The sequence below is a fragment of the Perca flavescens genome, chromosome 22, assembly GCF_004354835.1.
Source record: "Perca flavescens isolate YP-PL-M2 chromosome 22, PFLA_1.0, whole genome shotgun sequence".
NCBI classification, from domain to species: Eukaryota; Metazoa; Chordata; class Actinopteri; order Perciformes; family Percidae; genus Perca; species Perca flavescens.
The window spans coordinates 241,295-256,210 of NC_041352.1; the positions used below are offsets into that span (position 1 = coordinate 241,295).

Here is a 14,916-nt window from a genome sequence, read left to right on the forward strand (position 1 = left end):
TGTGTCACGATCAGAAATTTAAATGTGTACAATGTTCATGTGCCACCTATAGGTAAAAATTGTGTAATGAGGTTTCTTTTCAAAAAATAAAGAATGTGGAATATACTATTCTTATAATGCCTTAATTTTTTTATTCTTTTTTTATTTTTTTTTAAAACAAATTATACAGAAAAAATGCATTCAACAGATAAAATTAATGTAAAACATTCATTTAATGTCACATGTTTACATACAACACAGCATTTTCACATAGTTGAATAAAGAAAAACACCTGAATAGAAAATTTATGTAAAACACATTCATTTATGTCACATGTTTACATACAACACTGACTTTTCACATAGTTGAATAAAGAAAACACACCTCAAATAGAAAACACACCCTCAATAGAATAAAAATAAAATAATAAAAATAGGTTTTTAAAAAAGTAAAATATAAAGTAGTGTAATAATAGAAATAGGTTTTTAAAAAAGTAAAATATAAAGTAGTGTAATAATAGAAATAGGTTTTTAAAAAAGTAAAATATAAAGTAGTGTAATAATAGAAAATAATAAAAATATGTTTAAAAGTAAAAAGAGAAGAGAAAGGAAGTAGAAAGTAAAAAGAAAGTAGTGTAATAGGAAATATAAAAGATTAAAAACTAGCCCAACGAGTCTTAGCAATGGGTGGTGTAATACTAAAGGTTCTAGGAGTACTAGTTGCTCGTAAAGCAGATGGTGTACCATGTGTAAATACAGGGGCCATTCTTATTGCTCTAGGAGTGCGAGGGGTTCGTGAAGCAGTCATAGGCGTTTGTGTATTAGTTTCAGATGATGCAACCGTTTTAAAAGCCTCAATAGAACGGCGTACCCTCATATTTGGGATTACGGATAGTGGCACATTTAAGCTAGCTAACGTTTTTAAAAATATGTTCCACCCTTTTGGTCTAGAGTGTTCTGGAACATTATTATGGGTTGTGACACTTTTCAGCAGATCATACAGATGACTGCCTGGCACATTCTTGTTTTCAACAACTATTTCCCCTTGATTTGTCCAAGATAACTGGTCATTATGTCGGGATAATGAAGCCAATATGTATTCAGCATTTCTTTTGTTTCTTATAGGCATATGTTTCAACACTTCTGTCTTTAACATATTTTCTTCTGCATCTTTTGAATCATCCTTTGAATCAACTTCAGGTATCGATAATGTAATCACACTTTTCTCGCGTTCACCCTGTTTTAGCATGACTAGGTACCTCTGTAGAATACTTGAATATTTTTTAGCTTTTTCATATACATCAATGTCAGGCTGTTTCAATATATCACTCATGGCTCGGTCCAATTCACTTTGTACAGACTGTCGCAGAGATACATTTGAGGAGTCCGTTGTTTGAGGATGCTGTAATGCCGCTAATTGATTTTGTGGAACCAAAAACATTTTCTGCGTGTGTTCCATCTCAATTACTGTTGATAAGACTTGCTATGAATGGGATAGTGGCCCCCAGTAGAGGCAGTAGAAACCCACCTGTTTGATTTATTGTCTTTTTTTTTTTAAATGTTTAACTTTTTTATCAGCTATTAGTCTAATAACTTTTTTCTTCCTCTTTAACAGCCTGTACTGAATATTAGACAGTGGTATGTGGCCTCTTAGGACGTTCAAAGCTATTTCACAAAGCGCATTGATAAAGTCCGGATTAGCGTTGCTCACAATGACACCTCTCGCTCTGGGTGATGCCTTATGTAGCATGTCCAACAATGTAAAATTCCTCTCTATTCGGCTTGACATTATTACACCTTTTTTCTAGGAACATATACAACCTGCTGGGGGGATATCAGGGTTGTGGATTTATAATTTATCAATAGATAGCCAAAGGTGTAACTAGTGGCGTCGTTAAAAGCCTCTAAAAAATATTTAGTATTTCCGGGGAACATTTGGCGTGCCAGTAAGCTTATTTGATGTCGATCTCTAGCATTTTTGAAAATAATCATATAGTTGGTGTTCAAACTGATTATACGACTAGCTTTACCTTGAATAAACAGATTCTGCACTAGATATATACAACTAAGACGTCTATGATGGACATACTGTGTGAAAACTTTTTGAACTTCCAAATTATCACAGGCTTGATTCATTAAATCGTCTATAATGAGCAAATTATTCTTAGTAGTAGGCAAGAGTGTCTCGTCGCAGAACGATTCCGGGAGACCTTGTACAAAATTTATATTCACTGTTTTAAGCAATTGATCGTATATTGGTTGCCAGCATGAATAGATGTGTACTATGTTATTTATTTTTTGTGAAATAACAGAGGACATGTTTTCAATAATGTCTTCGACAAAATATGTTTTTCCACAATTCGAAGGCCCACTGATAACAAGGCTAAAAGGTTGTTGAAGCCTACCATCAAATCCTGAAACATCCCTAGTAGCCATAAGGGACGGTTGTATAGTCTTGGAGCACACGTCGTTTGTTGTAAACGACCTGTACTTTCCTTGTCAAGGTGTCGTTTTTGAGATGGAACTGTTTTTTGTCGCGCTTTATTGTGAATGCTGTTGTGGTCAGACGGTTAGGAGGCTGCTGCTTGGTCACAAAGGATTGAACAAGACCAATTAACGATTCATGTGTAACCACTTTGGCATTTGCGGCATTAAGGGTCACACCCTTGCATTTAACTTGTGTATTTCCTTGAGCGGTCCTATAAGCATAGCATTTAGGACCCCCGGAAACAAACTCCGTTATATAATCTTCGGTAGGAGCCCCACAGACTTGAGCGCTATTTAGTTCATCCGTTAAATCGCCAAGATAAGGCCCTAGAGGGGGGATCCACTCGCCGTCTCTGCTTGTGAACAAAATGCTGTCAGTATCCACATATAAAATATGTTCCTGCAGTTTATCCAACAAATCTGGATGGATCTGTTATGAGCTCAGCAGTAGTCATATTACTGCGCATTGCGAACTTTCCCCAAAGACTATTCAGAAGCAATTTATTTGTATGCCTGACAGCTTTGTTAAAACATATCTTGGCAGGATCAAGACGAATGCCTTCATGTGCATAATAGTCATCTATGTACTTTTGTTTTTCGTCTTCCGTCTTGATATGTCCCGGGTATCCTGAAGCTTCCTGCTTACGTTTAAGAAAGGTTTTAACGTAGGCTTTAAAAAGCTGATAAGTTTTTTCTGGGAAATGCCAAACTTCAGCAATGGAAACAATCTTGTACCCTTTCTCTACGGCTTTCTGTAATTCAAACGTCACCCAAACGCCAGACAACAACCGCTCTTGATCGTTATGTGTGCAAGGTGTTGTTTGATTCATCTGAACAGCACACGCAGCACATAGGGGGAACATCAGTTTACCGTTACAGTGGTAGGGCAACACAGGGTGATACAGGCCTCTGGGTGGTGCTACTGTACATTTCACAATGCCAAAGTATGTGTTTATGTCATCAAAATCCTTGTGTATTATTTGGGGATGTCCTATTGGATAATCTCTTTTGGACTGCACAGTTGGGTACAAACTTGTGAAATCATAGTATCTGATCTTTTCATCATTTTCTACCTTGTGGTACAGTTTCATTGCATTTGTGCGGCCTCCAAAGAGGGATTCTCGTGGATTGAGACGCCCTGGTTTTTCATATGTTAACATGAACTCCTTAACGTCAGGGTTATTGTCCACAGCCTGTCGCCAATCACATTCCCACATCACCACAACTTTCAGCTGATGCTTATTTTTTAGAGCAGTCCCTCTGTTATGGAACTCCGAACGCAGCTCACCCTGTGTTTTTTTTTTGTTTTTGGTGAGAGGATTGATCTCACCTGAAGCATAGCACTTATCACAGCCGTGAAAGAAGCAGCCATTAAATTCATAACACGTGTGTGTGTCTTCACAATAGCCATCTACAAAGAACTGACTGAATGACTTTTCACCTCTGTTCAGAGCATGTTGTATGTCAAGGCCCTCTCTGTCTGCAACATACTCTAGCCACTGTATTGAAACATCAGAACATGTCTTGTTTTGCCTAATGTAGGCACCTTCGTATGTCAGAGCAACAGTGTCTTTGGGGAGGAACAGCATTTTAAATACACCCATACATGAGGAGGCCAATGTAGCGTATGCAAACGGGTCGAGGCCTGTGCACTCGTGGAAGGCCTCTCTGTATATTTTGCATGCTTTAATCAAAACCGTTACATCGTTAACACAATAGCTGTGCAGCTCTTTTCGAAAGTCAAAAGGCGTGTCGCGGACCGTAACGTACCACTCCATGAACGTTTTCTTAGAGGCGTCGCTCATAGCATCATAACCATATAGAGCTGGTGCAGGATACGGCCCAATATAATTCTCATTCTCGCGCTTGTTAAATTCATGTGGGAAGAATCCTTTGAGAAGATCTGAGAACCCCATGGCTGCCGGAGTTTTAGATAGCGCCATAGGGATAAAACTGAACGAATTGATCCAACGCTGATTGAAAGTAGAATCGATCATCAGAAGCACCCTAGAACCGCGCATAGTAATAGTTGGACAAAGTTTCTGACTCACCAGATACTCTAAAACTATATAACTGTCAAAACCTGATGCATTGTGTGCTATAAAAGTATAGCCTTTGTATTTCTCCTGTCTGTAGTTGTTAATGAATGATGCGACGCAATTTGTTGTTTCGTAGCAGTTTTTTTGCCCGTCCATATCCATAACGCATACAAAATTAGCTTCATGGCGCCCAAATTGATAACGTGTTTCGAAATCGTAAAAGAGATACTTATCATTACTTTCAATGCGTTCGACGGGTTGTATGTAGCAAGAGTGCGTAGTAGCACCTAAAGGCTCTCTACAATGCAGGCATTTAGGTTTTTGACAGCTGTGTGGATTTTTCGACACACGATATGTTGCGTGACAGGACTCGCAATATTTGTTTTTATTGCAGGGTATAAGGCCGTGTTTCCCATCGGGTTTTTTATGGTTTTCAAAACACTGTTGCGATTTGCATATGCGTCTACAGTCTGTGCATTTAATGGTCTTGTCAGGTATACAAGCAGTGTAACACACATTACAATCCCAACTACAATGATGTCCCAGAGGGTTCTGGTAGGTCTTGTAACACCCCTCGCAAACGTAAGACGCCCCAAAAAAAGCCGTTTTATTTACGATGAGATAATAATGCTCGTGATGCAAATACAACCACGCTGTTTTCACATCGGGTTTGTCGTGCGTTTTGAAGATTGTGGGTTTTTTACAGCCGGCTACATGATGGAATATCACAATTTTCATTTTCAAATGTTTCTGAAATCTGTCAACATCAGAGAACGAAACCTTATGGGTGTAGTCAAAACCCAAATCACTATGCAGCTGCTTGGCATAATTGATCTTTTCATCATGCGACAATCTGCTGTTTACATAATGTGCCAGGCAGAGAGAAAAGCAGAGATTGTCGTTACCAGCGTTATTCTTGGGATTATACAAAGCATTACCTTTTTCTGACAATATTTGATCGTAACCAATGCTTCCTAGTTTACGACGTCCCCTGCCCTTCCCTCCCGACATATTGCGAGCTATTGTCACAATTAATTCTAAAGAGTCTTCGGTCAGTGAATTATCGTTACTCTGCATCGCTTGTGCGACTTGCTCCAGAAATGTGTATGTGTTATAGCCGTCGCTTGAGTTCAACATTGTTTGGATAGGGACATCTACGGCAGGACCCCTTAACTCAACATTTAAAACGCTGTCCTGTGTTGCATTGTCCAAAGCCCTCTCTATTAAACCTGTTAGGGTGCTATACACCCTTTCAGGAACACTACCAATATCCGTCAAATCAATATTTCGCAGGTCAACATCTTGACGAAATTCAGCAGCATTAAAAAGGGGTATCTGTCTGGATGCTATTTCAGATGTTACCTTAGAAACTCGCCCCGCACCACACTGCACACTACCCTGAGGATTTTCTGAGGGTGATGGAGGGGGTCTATAAGCGCTTGTGGACGGTTGGGTACCGGTCTGCTCATCTGTACAGGATCGTTTTGATGGCTGAACACTCGGAAAACATGCAGGTCTCTTATTACTCTGATCTATGCCTGTGGGGTCTGTATTTGATGATTGAGTTGCGTCTGTATTGGACTGTTTATTGTTGGAATATACGCTTGAAGGACCATTATGTGACAACTGCGCAGGAGCAGGACTATCTGATGCGTGTGTTTTCTCACTGTTGCTTTCACTAGCTCTAGCGCTAGGCATAGATCGGGCCCAGGCTTCAAATATTTTTGCATGTATTGCGCACAATCGTGCAAAATCCTGAGGACTGCTTACTGCTCTTGTGTAATCGTCCTCGCACGGCCATACTAGTTCCTCATCAATACGAGCATCACACCCCCCTAGGGGTTCAGATTTTTTTGTTTTTTTGGGTGGGGATGACATTTTTTTTATTTTTTTATTTATTTTTTATATATTTTGCAAAACTATAGATTTTTTAACACTTTTTACTGCGGGGTCATATTCATTGTGTTTTTAAGGCATACTATCATAGGTACAAGCAGTGTATTGAGAGAGCTGACATGAGTGGCAATAGTTGCGCCAAATCCTGTGACCATATCAACCAAATGTGTGTTAGCACTGGCCTGACTGGCTAGAGCCGTTCCAAAGTCTGTGACCAATCCGGTCAATTGTGTGTTAGCTGTTTGCAAGACATCTAATTTATTCAAAAGACCATCGTTTTGTTTTCGTAATTCGGCTAATTCTGATTGTATTTGTTTATAAGGGACATCGACCGCAGGTTGTTGAGGGGAAGTGTTGATGCAATACTCAAAAAGCTCTGCACTCTGAAGTAATGTTACCTGCTCAGGACCTCCTAGTGCCCCACCTTGTTCAAACCGATTGTTAGTAATATAATTAGGTACTGCTTGCTTATCAAGGAATGGAACGTTAACCTCTAATACATTTACAGGAGTGGTTACGGCTGTATTATCGCTGTTACACTTTTTATCTGACACAGTTATAACAGAGGTGTGTGGTATACAGCTGACATAATCGGTGCCTTCCTCGGTGCTATAGATACAGTTAAAGAGGTATTCACCTACATTATATTCAGGGATCTCCTGCAAAGCAGCCTGACACGGTTGGTGGGGTGTAAGCGGTGTCGCGGTTAGTCCAGTGTCTTCAGACTCTTCTCCTGTAGCTCCCCGATTTGTCTGACGTGATGTAGGGACGGGTGCTGTTAGCTCTGTGTCTTCAGACCCTTCGCCTGTAGCTTCACGATTTGTTTGGCGTGATGTAGGGGCTGTCGCTGTTAGTCCGGTGTCTTCAGATACTTCACCTACTTCTATGGCATGGATTGTCTAGAGGTATAACAAAATATTTTTGGTTAAATAAAGACACACACAAGCACACACACACACAAGCACACACACACAAGCACACACACACACACACCTCTTCAGATGCCTTTTGTTCCCTCTCAATGGAGACACTTGGTGGCTGGTAGGGCGTTGGTGTACTAGACGACGACCAATGCAAGGAATCTTCAGATGCCTTTTGTTCCCTCTCAATGGAGACACTTGGTGGCTGGTAGGTCGTTGGTGTACTAGACGACGACCAATGCAAGGACTCTAAGTCTTCGCTCACCGTTAGTTGCTAAAACAAAGGAAAAGCTTTTTTAACAATATATACATTTTATTTAAAAAAAAAGCTTTTACAACACTATGTAAATATATTCTGCTAGATACAAATGCGTTTCTCACCTCTGCAGTGGTGTTACCAACGCCCGATACAGTGTCTGGGTAAGGCGTGTCTGGAACAAAGGAAGGGCTTCTTCTTTTGGGTGGGGCACTGTCCGTGTATGGCTTCACAGGCTGCAATTAGCATTAGATTAGAAAATAATCTTTTTTTTTTTTTTTAAATACAACACGCTATTTTACTGTTTTCCTTTTAAACTCACATCAATAGATCTCTTCCTAGATCTCTTCTTAGGCTTGTGTGGACATACATATCTGCTCCACGGGGGTGACTGTGTGAAATCGTCCTCAGGCGTCAAATACAATGAAACTAAGTCTTCCGTCGCCTTTAGTTGCTAAAACAAAGGAAAAAGCCTTTTTAAAAATATATACATTTTATTTAAAAAGCTTTTACAACACTATGTAAATATATTCTGTTAGCTACAAAAGGGTTTCTCACCTCAGCTGCTGTGTTACTATCATAAGATACAGTGGCCGGGTAAGACGAGACCGGAACAAAGGAATGGTGGCTACTTTTGGGCAGGAAACCGGTCGTGTATGGCTTCACAGGCTGGAATTAGCATTAGATTAGAAAAAAGTCTTTTTTTTAAATACAAAAACGCTATTTGGGTTTTCCTTTTCAACTCACCTCAATAAATTGCTTCTTATATATATATATATATATATATATATATATATATATATATATATATATATATTAGATGACTACAAACACAGTGATAAATTAAACAGTAATAAATATTACATACTGAAAGAGATAAATAAACCGTAAAGACCTGTTTGCTGTGTTCTTATTCCTTATTAGAGCGGCCTTTGGTTTAATGTTCTGGCGTGTTGGGGTCTGTAGGATTGGGCTACACAGAGCTTTTTTAAAAACAAAAACAAAATGAATGAAAACACAGTACTAAATCAATTAATGCTGTAGTGTATAGTATATTTATAAGTTTTTACCTTGTGGTTTAATAGTTTCATCAACTAACACAGCAACGTTATCCCAGCTCTTTGCATGATCACCTAATATGCAAACTACATTATAACACACAAAAAAAACGTTTTTAAGTCACAAATGTCTGAATGAATTAAATACCTTACAATAAGCTTTTTTTTTTTTATTTACTCACCAAATGCAGCCATTTCTGTAGAAACGAATCCTTTTTCTTCAGAGGACTTTGTTGAGGAAGTCTGAGAAAACGAGGGAAAGTTTTAGCTAGCCACGTAGCTACAAAATGCAATTAAAAAAGTGAGCAGACCCCGTCTTGAAACAAGGGGTTTTAAACACCACAAACCAAACCCCTTTATGACGATTTAACACTCACAACAATAGACCCCACATTTACAAGCTAGCCAATGGTCTAACACGAGTTTTTTTAACACTAGCGTCATGTGGTACAACCCACCAGCATTACGAACACACGATCAAAGTTTTAGCTAATTCATGAATGACTGAATGAATTAAATATCTTTGAACATTCTTAAATACAAGCTTTACTTACCACTTGTAGGTAGCGATGAAAAAACAAATCTGCGTTGCTTGCACCAAGAAGAATTAAAAAGTGAAACTCCAGAGGGCTTTTTGATGTGGAAAAAACGTGGTAGCAATCTAGCTAACAGGTAAAAAAGCATCTAAAAAAAAGAGCTAAATAGCATGAAACAAAAGGCTAAACAGGGTACTGCTAAGAAACGATTCTTAGTTGTTTTCACCAAAACATAAGACAAACGCCAGATGGCCTTTTGTTGTGGAAAAAAACGCAACGTGGTAAAAAGAGTGGGCTACACGACTACGCACTATGAACGAGTGTCCTCCGTCGTGTATAGCTACGTCTGTGAGAGGCAGGCTCCACTCAAGTGCACCAGACCCCTGCTGCGTCGAAGCGGCAGACCGCACTACCTACGTCACCACGTTCGTGGTATGCGTGCGCAGTTTCGACGACGAGATGCACTACCATATTCGGCCACTAGATGGCACTCGTGGAGGGGTGACGTTCGACCGCGGCGTCATTACGCGAGCGGTATGCGCGCAGCTTCGACAATTAGATGCACTATCATATTTGGCCGCTAGATGGCGCTCGCGGAGTGCCAACGTTCGACCACGACGTCATTACGTTCGCGGTATGCGTGCGCAGTTTCGACAACGAGATGCACTACCATATTCGGCCACTAGATGGCGCTCGCGGGGTGCCGATGTTCGACCGCGACGTCATTACGCTCGCGGTATGCACGCACAGCTTCGACGATTAGATGCACTACCATATTCGGCCACTAGATGGCGATTGCGAGTACCAACGTGCGCCCGCGACGTTACATGCACACGCATATCCCCAGATTACATGGCGGGTTTGCGCGTGCGTGTGATGACGTCACACATGCACGCGCAAAGACGCCATTCTATTACTACTGGCGCGTCCCGGCTTATGGAGCGACCTTTTCGGCTGCCTCCCGGCGTCTTTTCCCCGAGTCCTTTCCCCGAGAAAATAATGTGACATTTACACATAAAAAATAATGTGACATTTACACGTAAAAAATAATGTGACATTTACATGTAAAAAACGAGAAAAACGTCTCCGTGAACACGTATCAATAGATTAAGAATAACATGGACATTTACACGAACTGCCGTGAGACCGGGTTGTGATGTTAAGACCTCACAATGCATTGTGTTTCTCACTCCCGCTAACGTATTTTTCATCAGACGTAACAACAAAAGTATTTCATTTTCACATGTGGGTAGGCTAGGGTGACCAGACGTCCCGGTTTGACCGGGACAGTCCCTATTTTGAATTGCTTGTCCCGAGTCCTGACAAAAGCCTGTCGGGACGCTAAAATGTCCCGGTTTACACCAGGAGCGGCGTCAGCTGATTTTGCCGGGGCCTCAGCCCCGAATGTAACTTTGTCCAGTTTATTTTTCCAAGGCGAATAGAACGGGCAGCTACATGCGGGGTCCGACCATACTGTAACCGTCTCTATGTGAGGAAAGCTGTGAAAGGTGAACTTTTCGGAGGAATCATAGCCAAATCAGTCTAATACATTGATGCCATCAACACATGGAGCGCAATACTAATGATTTAGTTTGAAGTTCCTGTGAAGTGACGTTTCCAGTCTATGGTTCAGACTCAAACACACGGAGCTCTGAAGCAGACCTGTGCATCGCTTAGTGTCCACTCTCTCTGTAAAATGCTGGGCAGCTTCAGGTTTATGGATGCGCTCAGCTGTGGACATGCTGCAATAGATGTGTATTTCTGCAGTAGTTTCGGGTATCCACCTCCGATGTATGGCAGCGTACAGCCACTTCCCTAGCTAAACTCTTTGTCTCATTCAGACACCCAATCGGGGCTCTGTGTCTGTCAGAAGGTCTGAGATCCATAGGCGCCGATACCGTGGGTACTGCGCACCCACGTGTGTCAGACTACCAGTAGGCTACATTCATTTAAAATTAAACGTTGCAGTTGGTGCTAAGTGGAGCATCTGTCATAGTGTGATTGGTTGTCATTGATTCCTAATTTCCCACAAAGCTGATCGCGGTTACGTGTCAGTTAAACTTTTCATCTCCAATCCTATCTGTATTTGTGAGAAGCGGCGCTGTCCTGAGTTGAAAGCCTACTTTACGGCTTTATTATCGAGTTAATAGGCGTGTGTGTTCGTGTTGGCCGCTGTCCATTTCCTAAGGTTCTGAAATGCAAACAATTTTTGACTACTTTTTTTTTTTTTTTTTAAAGGCCGTGCGCCTGTGAGCACCCACGGAGGAAAACATAAATCGGCGCCTATGCTGAGATCTACCTTATCAGCAAAGCAATCACATAAGGCACAGCAGTGCAGACAGTGCAAGTAGCCTATAGATTATTTTCTGAAATATAGTGACTTTATTCTTGTAATAGCCTATTATAACTTTATTTTTCTCAAAATATCACAACTCCTCCAAATCACAGAGAAAGACAGATATACTGTATTTTGAATGTGCACAAAGTTTTGGACATTGCTCAAACACATCCAAAATATTACAGTCCAGGGGTTTATTAATACATTAACAACAAAAGACGCCAAACAGGAGGAAAGAGTAAATGATGCCTAGGCTACATGTGTGCTGACTCAGATATAATTAGAAAAGTTGATCCAAAGGAGAATAAATAGTTGTAAGCAATACAAAATGCCTGAGAGCCTTACTTCTATATATTCCATTATGTTTTTATGTTTGGATTGTAATCTATGTTTCTCTTTACATAAAGATAAGACAAGGTAGAAATAGTGCATACAAATTTACCAGAATGCAGGAAATGAAGTGTTTAATGCTCAAAATTTTCAATAAATAATTTTAATTCTTTTGGTGTTATTGGAATAAATAACACTTAAAAGAATCTTTTTTAGAAAAAATCTCAACATTAATCTCACATTAAATAGTGTAGTAATTTTAGCATTCAAATAGTATTGATTATCGAATTATATTCGACTTTCGGAATTCGTTCCAACAGCCCTCTTGGACATCTTAAACCACACCTGCAGTGGCCTCCGCTTCCTCAGAGTAGCTTTGTGGTTGCATAACAATTCACAGCACTGCCACTGCTGGAATGTAAACTGGCAGGAATAACTTCAAAATGTGAAAGTGGAATGGTGGATGGTTAATAAATTATACTTCCTTTTTAGCCAATTGGCAGTGGACCAAGATATAAACACAACATTGACATACATCACCTTATAAAGGTGTTATACAGAACAAGGACCAGTGAGTAATAGTAATATTTTAAAACCAAAACAATGAGCTGAAAGACACAAAAATGCTCAACAGTCGTGAGGGGAATAGCAGATTGATGATCATTTTCTGTAGATTAATCGTTTAGATTAACACCTTTCACATTACACATGGTCGTTTGAATATTGGCTATTATATTGCAAATTGTACTAAAATCTTGTATGATATTATTTCAAGTTGTGTTTTTTGAAAAGGACTAAACATTTTAACAATCATTTGCAGATTAGTATAGATACAGTAATATATATATATATATATATATATATATATATATATATATATATATAGTATGAATATAAAATAAGACATTTCAATTTTGCATTTTGTGTTCTTTTAGGGTCAATTGGCATTGGCTGTTACAAAATTTCACATTAAAATCAGTGAGAAACTTACAACTATAAAGCACAACAGCAGATTCTGTTTTTGCCTGTTCATTTACATCCCATTGTGCTTTTCTTCCTTGTGCTTGACAGATCACTGTATTTTGTGTGTCACATCCATATGCACATACTGACACACACAATATAACAGTGTCTCCAGGCGCTTAAGGTGTTAAGAGAATATCAGGGCATCAAAACAGCTTGCTCTGCTTCTTCTCTTTCTGATTTTATCTTCAGACATCCTCTCTCTTGATGGTTCACAGGTTCTCTCATGCCTGTCTGCTCATCTTGTGACCTTTTCAAAGTTATACATACAAAATGAGATTTTTTCCCTTCAGGAATGTACCATTTGAGAGCGATCCCATAACTTAGAAGACACTTTCCAGCGCTGCAAGGATTTTCAAAATGCCCATTGAGACATACTGTGAATGATTTTTTTTTTCCCTCCCCATTCTTCTGCCTCGCTGTTTTTTCATATTCCACACTTCAGCTCTCACTCTACATCTAATATTGGGCCAAGATTTCAATTTGTTGTTTGACCTTTTCTCAGCTACATTCTTTGGGAAAGTGCAAATAGCATTGTGCTCTCAGGAGTTTAATTCTGGGTGCTGAGCTTCGCTGAAGAAAAAGTATATCTCAATTCTTAAAACTAATCCTGTCGATAGTGTCATTGCTTTTGATGCCTTTGAAATATAGCTATATTTACAGGTATTAGATACTTGCCTACACAAAATTACTTTTTGAGCAATATAATACATCTCCACTGCTGCCTCACCAAGACCTGTAATAGTATTCTGACTGTTTTACATGACCAATGGCATTTTCATTGTGCAAATGCGGATCATAAATAAGCTTGTTAATTTTTTGCCCTGCTGTTTGTGATGACAAATCACCCGCCGTGTAAACATTGTCAACAGATGGCAGAATTACTCAAGCGAGGGTGTGCCTGATACTTCTGGGAGGTGTAATGGCAGGGCTGTGTCTGGCAATGGGATGCTAAGTGATGCAAGGCTCCATTCTTCTTCGCTCAGCCTCGGCAAACAGCTTCATACATCATATCGACGCACCTCCTCAGACAGATGTGTGCGGAGGAAAAGACAGAACACATGCTAATATTGCCTCAGACAGATCTTGCCAAAACAAAGCGCACAATGGATATTCCACAGTCCCAGAACATGACAGGCCTCAGCAATAATAGTGCCCCCTATGAGTACAATGTGTGTGTTTTTCTGTGTGTGTGTGTGTGTGTGTGTGTGTGTGTGTGTGTGTGTGCCCCATCTCAGATTGATCAAATCCCATTCATTTCCTGTGAATAACTGTTAAGATACATTAAGTCATCATTTGCAATTACCCACTTTTGTTATGCAATAGCACTTACACAACACAGTCCAAAATTTTGACAGGCGTCATGGTTGTACCAATTTCTTCCCATCCACTCTTAGCCTTCCGCTTGTTTAAAAGAAAGACATAAAAAGACTGACCTGATCCTCAGACCTTGCAGATATGGCTTTCAACATGAATGGGCTCATTGTATCTGCTGAGATGCAATTACACTGCCGTTCTCTCGTGCTCATTCCTCACCTTGTTTCCCCATCAGCTGAACAGTAATGTTGTGGTAGTTCAGTGTTAGAGGGGAGAAGGGGCAGGCTTCCACACTGTGACACTGTTACAGCTGGGAAAATCTAATTTGTAGTGAATGAGTAACACTTTTGCATCGTTGATGACGAAATTCGGAAATCGTCACCTTGAATGCAATGATTAAATTGGAATAGAAATTCTCCAGGGAGCACATATTTGGTCCTTTCTAAAATCTTAGTTTAAACTTAGCTCCTTTTGTTTGAAATGGTAGACATTTGGTTGCATGTATCTGCTTCAACAGCATCATAATTAAATCATTTTAATTACATTTGAACCAAATTTAACATAAAGCCCTCACCATTTTTAATTGTCTACCCTAAAGTTCTCAATATATCTGGCATTTATTTTAACATGTTTCAATTCATCAACAAATTCTGACTTCTGGCTCAGTGGAACTGAAAAACACAACAAGTCATTCAAATTAAACGACAAAATACATTGTTTATCGATGCCTGCCTGAAT

At 39.7% G+C, this 14,916-nt stretch overlaps 1 long non-coding RNA gene across 1 annotated transcript; it reads right to left on the reverse strand.

Annotated features, from left to right (window-relative positions):
• Positions 1–7,725: 7,725 nt before the first annotated feature.
• LOC114548967 (uncharacterized) lies at positions 7,726–8,198 on the reverse strand. The gene is made up of 3 exons (XR_003691476.1): positions 8,135–8,198; positions 7,899–8,030; positions 7,726–7,812 (listed from the first exon to the last, which is right to left on the reverse strand). It is a non-coding gene; the product is annotated as an uncharacterized LOC114548967 (long non-coding RNA).
• Between the last annotated feature and the right edge of the window lie 6,718 nt (positions 8,199–14,916).